Source organism: Podarcis pityusensis, assembly GCF_964106645.2.
Source record: "Podarcis pityusensis genome assembly, chromosome: Z".
NCBI lineage: Eukaryota > Metazoa > Chordata > Lepidosauria > Squamata > Lacertidae > Podarcis > Podarcis pityusensis.
Window position 1 is genome coordinate 33,169,038 of NC_138044.1, and position 14,304 is coordinate 33,183,341.

At 43.9% G+C, this 14,304-nt stretch overlaps 1 protein-coding gene across 6 annotated transcripts in view; it reads right to left on the reverse strand.

Annotated features, from left to right (window-relative positions):
• DRP2 (dystrophin related protein 2) overlaps positions 1–3,823 on the reverse strand; it is a 58,797-nt gene extending 54,974 nt beyond the window's left edge. For 4 of the 6 annotated variants that reach the window (XM_080990168.1, XM_080990167.1, XM_080990164.1 and 1 more), the window contains exon 1: positions 3,110–3,822. The gene's annotated coding sequence lies outside the window, so the exon portion shown is untranslated. Of the gene's footprint in view, positions 1–2,603; positions 2,702–3,109 lie in introns of all 6 variants that reach the window. The other 2 variants (XM_080990163.1, XR_013981514.1) reach the window with 2 other exon arrangements.
• Between the last annotated feature and the right edge of the window lie 10,481 nt (positions 3,824–14,304).

Here is a 14,304-nt window from a genome sequence, read left to right on the forward strand (position 1 = left end):
AGGATACCCAGCATTTGGATGGGCAGGCGGAGACTACAACCTCCCCTCTGTCCAAAACAAAAGGTTGCCCCAATGCCCAACCAGTCGTGATGATTGCTATGAGGTAGGCAAAACCACCAGGTCAGTGCCAATTAGCCCGGTAGGCAAATTCCTACCCGGCCCCTTGAAGGAGGGCGACCACCATAGCCACAGCAAAGTCATTGACTATCAGCTTAAACCGAGGGTGGGTGTGTGGGAAAACCCAGAGCAGGAACAAACAAGCTCTGCACCAGGTGTAGGCTGCTTAAATGGGCAAGGGGTGGATCCAAGGGAAGCCCACCATCAGCTCCATTGGCTCCGCCCCTGGCACAGCCCAAGTCCTGGCCTGCATCCTCATTTGCCAAAGCAGGGTGCAGGCTAGGATCCAGTTCCTGATAGGAAGAGGGCTTACGCCCCCTTCACCTATCAGGAAGGGCACAGCCAGTTTGAATTCTCTCATTGGGGCACCAGTGAAGCCTCCTCTGTCCTGCAATGCCACCGTACGAAAAGGGTGAGCAGGCTTCTAATTATGCCATGGAAATATATTATTCAAGGGCAACAAATGGACTTTAAAAACAAACAAAACAATTAATCTTTCTACTATTTTGTAGATTTCTTTGGGTTGCTTTTTGTTAAAACAACAAATAATAAGTGCAATAGTGATAACAGTAATGATATTACTATTGTTTTTGTTATCGTTAGGCCAGAAGCAGAGACAAGCCTCCATAAGGCTTTGCAAGGCTTTCCTGGATAGGTTGGACTTGTTACTAAACCTCCATCAGATGTCAGAAAAGTGACTGCAAACTGGATATTAAAACAGATGGGAGGGACATGCCCCCCCCAAGACATGCAATGGTTTGGCAGCGATATCATCTGGTTTCCTCTGCAATAACTGCATAAAATTAATAATGTTATTTGCAGAGAAAACGATTCATGTGGAACTAACCTTGTTCAAATGAACCAGTTTTCCCTTTGTGTACTGTTTGGAGGCTCTAACCACGAGGTCACATGATGACCCAGCTGTCCTTACTTCACTCTTGGAGACAAGATTTTCAGTCGGGTTCACCCCAGATAAACCTTCAGTTGCGCAGCCCAGAGCAAATCCAAATGGAAATAAGACCTCCCAAAACTACAACCCTTTAGAAGTCATTTGCTCTGACCTGCCTACCTAGCATACCCAAGGCAGGGTTCACACCACATAGATTTAAAGCAGAAGACCTGCCCCAGAGAATTCTGGGAACAGACAAGTTTCTAGCCCTTAGTGGTAAGGGTAACTTTTGAAGGGTGTGGACAATATCTGGTCAAAATTCGTAGCAGTGGATGGGAGGAAAAGATCTTCAGCTGCCAGAAGACAGGCCAAGTATAATGCAAGGGGGAGGGACTGTGACAGCCAAGTGTTGCTGAGCTACAACTCCAATCATCCCTGAACATTGGTCATGCTGGCTGGGCTGATGGAACTTTGAGTCCAGCACATTCCCATCCAATGAAGTGAGTTTGTTGCTATGTGGTGCAAATGCTTATGCCGCAATACATTTGCACTCGTTTTGTTAGATTCCTAAAACTCGCAACCAGACTTATCTGACAAATTCTTCTCTACCATTTTTTTAAAATCTGTTGTACTCCACCCACCCTTTCTGTCAAAAAGTTTCTATTTCCTGCTTGAAGTTCTGCCATTCTTGACATCTTGAACAATAGATAGAGTCCTCCCTATCTATCAGCTCTTATGCATCCCCCCCCCTCCGATCTCTGGTCAGTTTTACCTGTTCTATGCACTGTTACAAAACAATTAAATGTGCTAAGGATGTATGTCAAACTCACAAATCCCTTTGCATAAAAATAAATGATGACTGCTTCGTGTGCACATGTTATGGGGGAATTAAAAAGGAATAATAGAATCATAGAACTGTAGAGTTTGAAGGGACCCCAAGAGTCATCTAGTCCAACCCCCTGCAGTGCAGGAATCTCAGCTTAACGCATCCATGACAGAATCACAACAAACTTAACATCCACCGATTATTTTTCCCCCATTTTTTAATTGCAATGAACAAGAGTAATGGCTATTAAAAAAAGGAACAACAAACGCTTTGAAAACCCCATAATTGCTGAACATTAATGCAGGTCAGATGGTCATGTTTGACTGTTAAACACAGGGATCTGCCAGTTTGATGGGCGCACTTATTAGTACTTAGACCAATTTCATTGTTTTAACTGGCAAAGTATGAGTGGGGCTTTAAACCTTGCATTGACTACCTTTCTCCAATTCTTTGCCTTAATTTAATTAGCAATGTTCCTCTGCTTTGGGTCAAAGGGTCCACTCCTGACTTTTCCCATAACTTCTCTTATTTGATTGCCAACTTTGGGTAGGTAACCGATGACCACATAAAGCTCAGAAGCTGTTGGCACACCATTAGGTTCCAGAGGCTCTGAAGTGTATCTGTTATCACAGAGGTGGGGAAACACTGATCATGCAGGGTGTTGCCTGCCATAACTTCCCACAATCTCTTTGTTTTATCTCAAGATGTTAAGCAAAGTTAAGGCCTTCATTCTACCACCAGAACCATCATCCACCCTCCACCTCTCCTTACCAAGACAATGATTTTGTTATTATAGCTTCTCTCTCTTGGGAGATTTGCAAGGAGAGGGGGGAGAAGAGAGAGGGATGGTTATTACTGTTCAACAGCATCTGCGGGCAGAAAACAAAGAAGGGAGTCTTCAAAAGACAAGAACAGGTCTCATTTTCCTATAACAGAATCATTCGGCTAGTCCTCTGGAACGTGTCAGAATCGGGAAGGGAAAGAATCAGCGTAAAGCTGCCGCTCGTCTAGGAGGAAATTATTAAAAGAGAGAGGGATAAAGGGAAATGGTTCTTCGGACGCCGGCGGGTGGGGGGGGGGGGCCGGGGGACGGACGAGGCGAATTCCAAGGTGAGAGGCCCCTCCCCTCCTCAATTGCTGAGGACACAGCGCGATAAAGAGAGAGCAATTATGGGGATGGTGTGTGTGTGTGTCGCGGGGAGGGGGTGCATTTGTAAGGCTGACTCAACCTTGATCATTTTTTATTGCCTTCTGCAAATAATCGGTGGTAGGCCTACCTTGTTTTTCTTCTGGGGTGGTCAGTGGGGAGATGGAGCTGCCGGTGGCTGGCTCAGCAAATGAGGTGTCGGTTCCCCCCGTGCCGAAGAAGCATGCTAAGGTTTGGGAGGCGATCTCATCTCCAATAGATCGGCGGGGGACGGGGGGAGGAGGAGGAGAGACAGCGGATCACTTAGGCTTGCTGTTGGCGGCGGCGGCAACAGCAGCAGCAGCAGCAGCTGTGAAAGCGAAATCGCTGTTGCTGGACCAGGAGAGGGAAAAAAAGGATGGGGAAGAGAGAAGGGGGTGGGCAGCAAGCGAGAAAACCCCGGCAAGGAGGAGGGACCGATCCCCAGCGTCGGGATCGGCCCCCTGCGTGACTCTGGAGGTTCTCCGCTCCCTCGGGTGGGAGACTGGCTGGGCTCCCTTTGAGTTATTAGGAAACGAGGCGCTCCATTGCTACTAATGCAGACGTTAGCTGCTGGTTCGTAGAGGTCCCCTGTGTCTTTAACATACGGAGACGGTGAAATCCAACAGGTGATGATCTCTGGATCTCTCCCTGCCTCTAAATCGTCGCTGTCACTTGAGCCTGGGGGCTAGGAAAAGCTTCAGCACCTGGCTGCTGTGCACAGGAGCCCCGGCAACGGGAAGAAGTTGGCAACTTTCGGGTACCTCGCCAGAAACGTTGTGGTGAAAGGAGCTAAGGCACGGGGAGGACAGCCCGTGGCCCTTTCTGGCTATATGCTAGACTCCCAGACTCTTTGCACTCATTGGCTAGAATACAGAAAAGGCACCATAGAGTTTGCTTCCTAGAGATCAGACAGAAAGATACTCACACTTGATCCGGCAACCTCTGATGATTTTTAATCTTAAATTCTTGTGAATAAGAAGGCAGGCATCTTATGAGAAGAGGCATTCTATCTTCTCATGCACTTATACAAGGAATGCCTCTAGGATGCTGCATGCAATGGCACAAACACACCTCTTAAATAAAAATAGATTTACCTCCGCTCCAAATTTTATTTATCTGTAAGTGTATACAATCAAGACTCAGGTGAATAGTATAAATTTTAGCATGTAGATGGCTTACACATCAGGATAAAAAAACCTAATTGCTGTATGTAAAATAAGTAACATGCAAGCAGCTGCTTGCCCTCTTCCCTGAATGCGCTGCTTTTAATTCCATGACAGCAGGCAGAACACGTTATGCAATACACAATACTGGTGTTCTGGAAAACAAATTTATACCCGTTTGCATTCTGCAATACAGTGTGTAAGAAACTGTAGTTTCAAAAGCAAAACATAGAACTCATATAGGCACAATGAAAAAGAACTGCCCTACCAACCATGCTAGGGACGCGGGTGGCGCTGTGGGTTAAACCACTGAGCCTAGGGGTTGCTGATCAGAAGGTCAGCTGTTCGAATCCCGCGATGGAGTGAGCTCGTTGCTCGGTCCCTGCTCCTGCCAACCTAGCAGTTTGAAAGCATGTCAAAGTGCAAGTAGATAAATAGGTACCGCTCCGATGGGAAGGTAAACGGTGTTTCCGTGTTCTGCTCTGGTTCGGCAGAAGTGGCTTAGTCATGCTGGCCACATGATCCAGAAGCTGTACGCCGGCTCCCTTGGCCAATAAAGCGAGATGAGCGCCGCAACCCCAGAGTTGGCCATGACTGGACCTAATGGTCAGGGGTCCCTTTACCTTTACCAACCATGCCACAGCTGGAACAGTATCCTTCAGTCCCCAACAACTTATAATCCCCCACCCCCAAGGTTGAAAGAATGGCCTAAATAATAAGAACAAGAATAAGAATTCACTTCATATACCACCCTTTATCTGACGATCCCAGGGTGGTGTACAATATTAAAAACATAATTTATGTAGCATAATAATAAAAGCAATAGAACAGGCAAAGAAAAAAAAATCATAGTAACAGTCCTCTTGCTTTTAAAAGGTCATAGATTGTCTAATGGCTGATGGACTGGGTAAAGACAGAGCTTTTTTCTAGGAAAAAAAGTGGCAGAACTCACCACCTGCGGCCAACCCAGACACTATCTTGAAAGAAATTAATTTGTCTGGCATGACTTGTTTTAGAGAAACCTGGTTGGTAGTTAGTTATCTGGGTCTTCTTTCCCCCCTTGTTGAAGATGGGGACATTTGCCCTTCTCCAGTCGGCAGTAACTTCACCTGCTCTCCAAGGATTCTCAAAGATCATAGACAAGGGCTCTGAGATTACATCTGCAAGCTCCTTTAGTACCCTTGGATGCAGCTCATCAGGCCTTGGAGATTCGAATTCATTTAATGTAGCTAGGTGTTCCCTTACTACCTCTTTTCCTATCTTGGGCTGCATTTCCCTCCTTACATCATCCTTACATAACATCTGTTATCACCAGTACAGCATCTTTCCTTTTGGGTGAAGACAAAGGCAAAGTAGGTGTTGAGTTCAGTGGACCCTCTGGATATGGATTTAATTCGTTCCCGGGGTCCGTGTACACCCAGAAAAATCCATAACCAGAGGTGCTGCTTCTGCGCACGCATGCGGCATGATAAAGTGCTTCTGCACGTGTGTGAGCAGTGAAACCCAGAAAAATACTTCCGGGTTTGCTGCTTTCACAACGCGAAGATTACTTATCCAGAGGTACGTAACCCGAGGGTTGACTGTAGTTCTACCCTCTCTCTGTCACTCAATAGCATTTCTTCGTCTTCACCACACAGAGGACCTACCATTTACTTGTTCTTCCTCTTGCTTCAGACATAGCCAAAGAAACCTTTTATTTTTTACCTCTTGCAAGCCTGAGCTCATTCTGAATTTTTGCCTGCCTGACCTTCTCTCTGCAACTGTCAACTACTTATATATACTCCTCCTTTGTGATTTCCCCTTTCTTCCATTTCTTATGCCCTTCTTAAATCTCAGTTCATCTGTAAGCTTCTTATGCAACCACACCAGTTTCCTTAGATGCCTCCCACTTTTCTTTCTGGTTGGAACTGTCTGCATTTTGCCCTTCAATATTTCACCTTTAAAAAACCCCTCATCCATTTAGGATTCCTTTCTTTTTGTGTATTTGTGGCCATGGGATCTCACCCAGTAGCTACTTAAGCTTTATGAAATAAATCTTCTTGAAGTCCAGACTACATTTTGACATGTCTGACTACACTCATCTATGCATTGCCTCTATCATGAAACCTAGGAGGACATGAACATTTCCTCTCAAGTTTCCAAGTACTTTCATTTTGTCCATCAGTTCTTCCCTGTTGGTGAGGACCAGGTCCAACATAGGTGATCCCCTTGTTGCTTCTTCCACCTTCTGGAAATGCAGTTGTTGAGTGCTTTTGCCTGGCTGGAATGTGTCCCTGAACTGCAATAATGCCTCTTGCTTTCCTGGAGAAGCTGTGTGTGCGAAAACCGTTGAATTTTGTGTGGCTGGAATGTAGCCTACAGTACAAAAGTAAAATCCAGATCCATTTCTCTGCCCACTTCTTCCTCAGGCTTTATACACTACTCGCCCCTGAAACAGGGACCCCAGCTCCTGGAAGCCAAGCCCTTTTGGCCCCCCTATATTTTTTGGGTAGGGGGGCCACCACCACCCCAATGTTCAAAGAGCAGAGTCAACTGCAGAGCATCATGAGTGGCTGGCTCCTTCTCCTTCTGCTATGGAAGCGAAGGAGGGCTGAAGCTGCCTCCAGTGGCCCCGCCAAGAGGAGGCAAAGGAGGAGAGACCAATGTCACACACTTAACACCCCCCCACACAAGTAAGTTGAGAGCTAGGGACAAAGAAAACTAATTAATTTAGGCAAGAGTGAGTTTTACATTTTGGTATGTTTGCTTTGCTGTTGCTGTTGTTCAGTTTTAAATTAATTATTTGTATTCTATGCACTGTTACCAACTGTGATGGCTTCTAGCTTCTAGCAATAAAGATTCACTCACTCACTCACTCACTCACTCAATCTAGAATTGTCTTTGAATGCTGAACAGAGCGGCTGTGCTGTACAAGAGATACTTACAGAGCGAATAGTTCAGCGACTTGTGAAAATAAACCAAATCATAAGGTGCAAAATGATAAAAATCAAGACATAAATAAATACAGAGTTTTTATCGATGATTGTGGAATTATTGAAATGTATTGAAATTGAAAATCATAAATTTCCTTCTTTAGCAGGGATGAGACTCCAGAAGGCCTTGATAATATCTCCTGGAGCTATATGAAAAATATATATGGAAATTATGGGTTTTGGGAAGAATTTCAGTAGAGGCATTGAGACACTATATCAAAATCAGAGAGCGAAATTGATTATAAATAGTTAAAAAATAGAAAGTTTTAAAATAATGAAAGGGACTAGGCAAGGCTGTCCACTGTCACAGCTACTGTTTATTATGGTGTTAGAATCACTGGCAATTGCAATAAGACCCAGAAATAAAAGGAATAGTAGTAGGAAGTAAAGTCATACAAAATAAAGGCCTTTGCAGATGATTTGATAATAACTACCGAAAACCAGGCAGAAAGTTTACCAAAAATACCAGAAAGAATTTTTGAATGTGGGAAGGTGGCGGGATTTAAAATACCTTAAATATAAATAAAACCAAACTGTTGGCAAAAAAATTGCAAGCACAAGAGAAAGAAGAATTGCAAATAATTTCGGGTGTGACGATGGTTAACATGGTCAAATACTTGGGAATTGCGTTTACAATTAAAAACAACAATCTATTCAATGACAATTATACAAAGATATGGAAGGAAATTAAAAAGGATTTAGAAATATAGAATAGGCTGACCCTGTCGTCTGGGGGAGAGTATCCACAGTAAAAATGAATGTGCTCCCTAAGATAATGTTCATGTTTCAGATGATCCCAGTGGTTTCAGATGATCCAAGTGATGGGGGGATGGGATGTTTTAAGACATGGCAGAAAGACTTATCAAGGTTTATCTGGCAGTGCAAAAAACCTAGAATTAAAAACGAATTATTAATAGACAGTAAGAACAGAGGGGGATTCGCACTGCCAGACCTGAAACTTGCTTATGTTGGTTAAAAGATTGGAAGACATTGCAGAACTCAGAATTACTAGATTTGGAAGGTTTCGATAACCATTTTGGGTGGCACCCAAACCTGGGATATGAAAAAGTTAAAATTCATAAGAGGCTTTCTGAATCATGTTATAAGGAAGCCACTGTATAAGGTATGGGGAAAATACAAAGATTTATTGGAACCAAAAGCTCCCTGGTGGCTATCCCCTCTGGAGGCCATTGTAGTGAAAAGAAAAAAATATGGAAACAAACTGGGCCACATATAAAGACCTATTAGAAGAGGAAGATAATCAATTGAAAGTGCAGAAATTCGGAGAAATAAGACATCACCTAATGGGCTGGCTACAATATTATCAATTAAACGAGGTTTTTAAGATAGACAGGAAAAAGGGTTTTGTAACAGAAGAATCAAAAGTAGACAAAGAATTAATACAAAACAAGAAAGAAGTAATACCCAGAATGTACAAGCTTCTTTTAGAGTGGGAGGTGAAAGATGAAGAGGTGAAAGGAATGATTAAGTGGGTGAAAGATTTTGGTAAAAATATCCAGCTATCGGCATGGGAAAGATTATGGAATAAAGAATGGAAATTTCAGGAAAATTTCCTGAAGATGTTCTGTAGGTGGTATATAACTCCCAGCAAACTGGCCAAAATGTATAAAACAAGATCTAACATTTGCTGGAGGTGCAAACAGGCAGAAGAGACACTGTCTGCAAGAGACACTGGGCTGCAAAAAAAATCAAAATTTTAAGAGGAAATGAAGAAAAATGTTCAAGCAAACCTTCATAAAAAACCAGAAGCCTTCCTCTTGGGCATTTTAGACTCAATATTTCAAATGAAAAACCGAGAATATTCTTATATGCTACAACAGCAGCAAGAATATTAATTGCCAGAAAATGGAAAGGAGAATTAGTACCAACAAAAGAAGAATGGCAGAATAAATTATTTGAATATCTTCAACTGGCAAAAAAGACAATTAGGAGACAGCCAAACCAAACGTTCAAGAAGAAGTGGGAAATTTATAAAGAATATTTTACAAAACAGTGTCCTCAAGTCAAAACCTGGACATGCTTTGATTAATTTTCTCAAATTACAAGATAGATTATAAGTATAGCATTCAGATAACGGAAGAAATGGGGAAATGATCAAAGAAGCACTTTAACAAATAGATAAGACAGACCCACTTTGAGGAAGACGGAAGTCTACTGGATAGGATACGTAATTGGGAATTAAGAACACGGTGGCATAAGTTTTGTAAGAACTTATGGGTTTATGGATGTATCTATGCTTCTCTTTTTGTTATTATTTTATTATTTTTGTTAATTTGTGTATGTGTGTGTTTGTTAAGTAAGAAAACTAATAAAAAGCAGAGAGAGAGACTTCATGAAGCCACCCACTGGCAGGTTTTGCTTAAGCAGTTGAGTTTTCCAAGAGGCTCCAGCTGCACCCCCTTCCAAATCTGCAGGCTCCTGATTTATTCATGGCATTAGGAATGCACAGCACAAGCACTAGGAAGTAGGCCAACATGAGAAGAGAGTTAGAACACACAGCAAGTAGTTTTTGCCATTCCAGCAGAAAGGAAAAAAGGGAGAAATCGTTAACTCATTGAAACGACAAGGCTAAACAGATTGGAAAGGTCTGTCCAAGAGGAAGATGAGGCACTCCTCAGTAAGATAAAAACACATCTTTCCCCTCCCTGCACAGAGACTGATTAACAGATGGAAAGCATAGCATGGCTTGGCTTTGGAAAACAGTCTGTAGATGTCTTAGGGCAGAGTTAACCCATTTCCCAGATGCAGTGTGTACACAATGAATACTGGAAAAGAGAGGGGTCTGATTCTCCAGACACTGCTACTGCTGCAAGTCAACCACTAGAAGTCCAATGAAACAAATGGAAAACATGCAACAGTAATGCTTGCTGGGAGGCATAATACATCTTCAGCTCAGCACTCTGGCTGCCACCTCTGGAACAATAGCAGTTTAACAGCCTAGTTGTGCAGTGACAAACTGGCAAATATGGGCAGTCACTTCTCCATAAAAAACTTTGTTTTTTTTTCAGCAACAGATTTTTCAGCAACATAATGTGGTTTACAGCTGAACAGCTGCTGGTGCCTTCCTGATTACAATATAATGAACCCCCACTAGGAGGTGAAGAACATAACATGAACAGCATCTGCACACGGTTTCCAGTGATGCACACTTGGTTATCAGCAACTATTATGTGTGGGTGAAAGCATGCGCTTGATTATATGTTGCTGCTGGATTGCTAAGGACAAGAACATGCTCTGTCTTCCAAGGCTGCTCAAGCTTTGTTCCCTTTGCCAAAATACTGTCGCGTACCAGGGAGGGCCAGATTCTACACTCTGAGCCAAATCAACAGGTTAGGCAAACAGGAGCAGCACTATATGAATTGAAAGTACTTTATTTTGACCCACATACTGGGCAGGTTGCAGAATGTGTAATAATAAGAAGGAAAGTGATTATTGATTAAGAGAAGGATGAATGAGAACTTGAAGAGTTCAGTTGAAGAGACAAAGACAAAATTTCAACAAGCACTGGAACCGATTAAGCCCTGCCAGCTATTTCAGCTCTGGGGACTAGAATATTTTGGTAATAATTTAAAAAGAACAGTAGTTCACATTCTCTGGCAGATACAAGTTTCTCTTTTGTATGTGTTTAATGCCAGTCAACTGCTGATGCTGCTATTTTTAGTTATTTCTCATTTTATACATTGCTTGTTACTTACTATTATTATTATTGTTTTCAAAAGGAATAAGGGAACATGACCCCTCCTTAATAAGCACTGGTTAATTTTATTATTATTTCACCATTTATCTTGATGGTTTAATTCAGCACAAGTGAAACATTAGCCCAGTTACAGATAAAAAAGGCTATTCATAAAAGAAAAGGGCTCATTCAGTGAGATATAATTTAAGCTTTCTCCATTGCAAGGGGTGTGTGTTAACAAGTATGCCCTCTTTCACAGCCCTGGGGACTGCCATCTTCCCCACCAGGAGGACTAGCTGCTGCTGCTGGGGGGTTGCCCACTCCCCTCACTCAAGGGGACTGCAGAGTCCTGCAAGGACCAGGACTATGGGCAGGCAGGCAGCATCAGGAACATTTGCTGCCCCAGCTAGGTGTACACCAGATGCTGGGGCAGCTCTATAAAGCCTGCCTGCCCTGGGAGAGGGGCCACCAGGAAAGGGGGTTGTCCTTTTGGGAGCTGGCACTTCGGGGGTGGGATGAGGGTGTGGGCCAACCTCCTTGTGCCAAAGTTACTGTTTTAATGAGGATGGCGTTTTAACTTTGGGGTGTTTTAAAGTGTTTTAGCTTGGGAGTTATTTTAATTTTAATTTGTATTTTAGATTACCATTTTACATTAAATTAGTTATTTTAAGGGCAGAGGGACAGGGTGGTGCAGGTTCCACGGGGGGAAGGGTGTGTGCATTGGGATACTCAATCTCAGTGATCACAGGTAGGAGGAGTTATGTTAGGACCAGACCATGTCATTACCGAGGAGGGAGGTTTAGTCGTCATTTGAAAACCATCCCTGCCTCTGGGTCTGATCCTGACCGGAAGGGATACTGGTATCCACATGACCTTAAGGTGCTGCTGCGCAATGCCAGGACAATGATTCATAAGACAATCATTCCCAGGATTACTGCCATCAATAACCTGACCGTGGATGGAGGAATTGACCTGCCATGTGTAACAGAGACTTGGTTGAACATGGCAGATTGGCCTGTGTTGGGGGATGAGTGTTCGGACCCCTGGGAGCTCACTTGTGGGGTGCAGTGGCAGTGGCGGAGCTTCATGCTCCAGCACGGGGGGGGGGTGGAGAACAGGTGGGGGGGTTGGCGCACCACCCGCAGCGGTGTGGTGCGCTGCCTGTGGGGCTGTGGCGCCCCAGCGCAGGGGGCAGCAGTGATGCCACCCCACTGGGATTGCGCTGCCGGGGGGCGGTGCACTCCCCCCGCACTCCTCTTCCTCCGCCAGTGCCTCAGGGCTCTGTCCTCTCCCTCATGCTTTTTAATACCTATATGAAGCCACTGTGAGAGATCATCAGGGGGTTTGGACCGGGTGTTCACCAGTATGCAGATGATACTGTTATAAGAAAATAAGTATTAATAAATATCAATAAAGGTCAATCCCTTCCTTTCTCTCACCCATGTTTCTATCCTGTACCAAACTATAAAATGTCGATCTTTTCTGAACTTGAATAATATATGTGTTTATGTACCTTGTACCAACTTTTATCTTTTCTGAAAATGCAGCTATGCTTATGTCTTTTAAACACTTTCATAAATGTATCTACATGTTTTTTTATATATATCTGTATAAATGAAAGCTAAGTGTAACTCCCTGAACATGCACAATGACAGTTCAAGCACTAATACAGTGCTACAGCTCCATCTACAGGGTCTGCAGTGATATGACACCAATTCACAAATGCAACTGTTTATTTCAACAAGTCATTCACAAGTTACCGTATTTTTTGCCCTATAGGACGCACTTTTTCCCCTCCAAAAATGAAGGGGAAATGTGTGTGCGTCCTATGGGGCGAGTGCAGGCTCCTTGGCTTCAGCGATAGCAACATGAAGTCTCTGAAGCCTGCGCTCCGGAGGCTTCTCGTTGCTTTCGCTGAAGCCAGGAGAGTCTGCTCTTTGAGGCTGGCGGTGGGGGAAAGCAGCGCTTCCCCCCACCGCCAGCCCCACAAGCTGAGGGGGGCAGCAGGAAGGTACGCGACGCCTTGGCGCTGCTCCCTGACCCGGCTTTGAGGCTGGTGGTGGGGGAAAGCAGCGCTTCCCCCCACCGCCAGCCCCACAAGCTGGGTCGAAAAGCCCGCAGGAGCCGCGCTCCTGCGGGCTTTTCCCCAAGGAATTCCCCCACCTCCCGCAAAAGCCCGCAGAAGCCGTGCGCTCTTTAAAGGGGCTGCGCGGCTTCTGCTGGCTTTTCTAGGAGGTGGGGGAATTCACATGGATTGATAATATGGACAGATTAGCTACATACGAACAAATTGCATGTCGACGCAAATTAAGAATGAATAAATATGAAGAAATCTGGAAGGAATATTTAAGTGATAAGGCGGATAAGTGGTGGGAAGTAGGGGAAGGAGAGAGAGGCGGGAAAATATTGTTTAAAAGGTATAGTCATAGGTATATTAGTGTATGCAAATCTGAATTGTTAAACTGTGTTATTAGTGTTATTATGGTTTTTGTTGTATGTGTCTTTTGCGATTGTTGTTTGTATTGAAAAAACGATTAAATAAATTTTAAAAAACAAAACTACTCCATAATGCTGCAGCTAGACTGGTGACTGGGAGTGGTCGCCTGGCTCATATAACACCGGTCCTAAAGGATCTACACTGGTTCCCTGTACATTTCCAAGCACAATTAAAAATGTTGGTGCTAACCTTTAAAGTCCTAAATGCCCTCAGCCCTGTATACCTAAAAGAGCATCTCCACCCCCATCTTTCAGCCCGGACACTGAGGTCCTCCTTTGAGGGTCTTCTGGTGGTTCCCTCATTGCGATAACTGAGGTTACAGGGAATCAGGCAGAAGGCTTTCTCGGCAGTACCGCCCTCCCTGTGGAACGCCTACACAACTTTTAGAAGACAGCCCTGTATTGAGAAGTTTCTAATGTTTCATTCTGTTTTTAAATGTGTTTGAAGCTGCCTAGAGTGGCTGGGGCAACCCAGCCAGATGGTCAGGGTAGAAATAATAACATTGTTGTTGTTATTGTTGTTGTTCACATTCTCAGTTGAACCGTTAGCTATTGAACCAACAGCATGGAGATAAAAGGAACAAAAATAAAAAGGAAATGCACAAAGTAATGCTTTTTTGCAGATGATATAGCAATTATGCTATCCAATCCAAAAGCTGCAATGACTGTATTAATGAAACAACTAAGTAATTGTGGTAAAACACAGTATTAAAATCAACAAATCCAAATCAGAAATAATGTACCGTATATACTTGAGTATAAGCCAACCTGAATATAAGCTGAGGCACCTAATTTTACCACAGAAAACTGCGAAAACGTATTGACTCGAGTATAAGCCAGTTCACCACACCACAAACCTGCTGGTGGACCAGAGTGCGTGTGCACACATGGCAGAGGGGGCTTCTCTCTCCCCCTCCCATCCCCCTGCCTATCTAGGGTGCTGCCGAGAGGCAGAGGCAGGTGGCAGCAGCAGAAG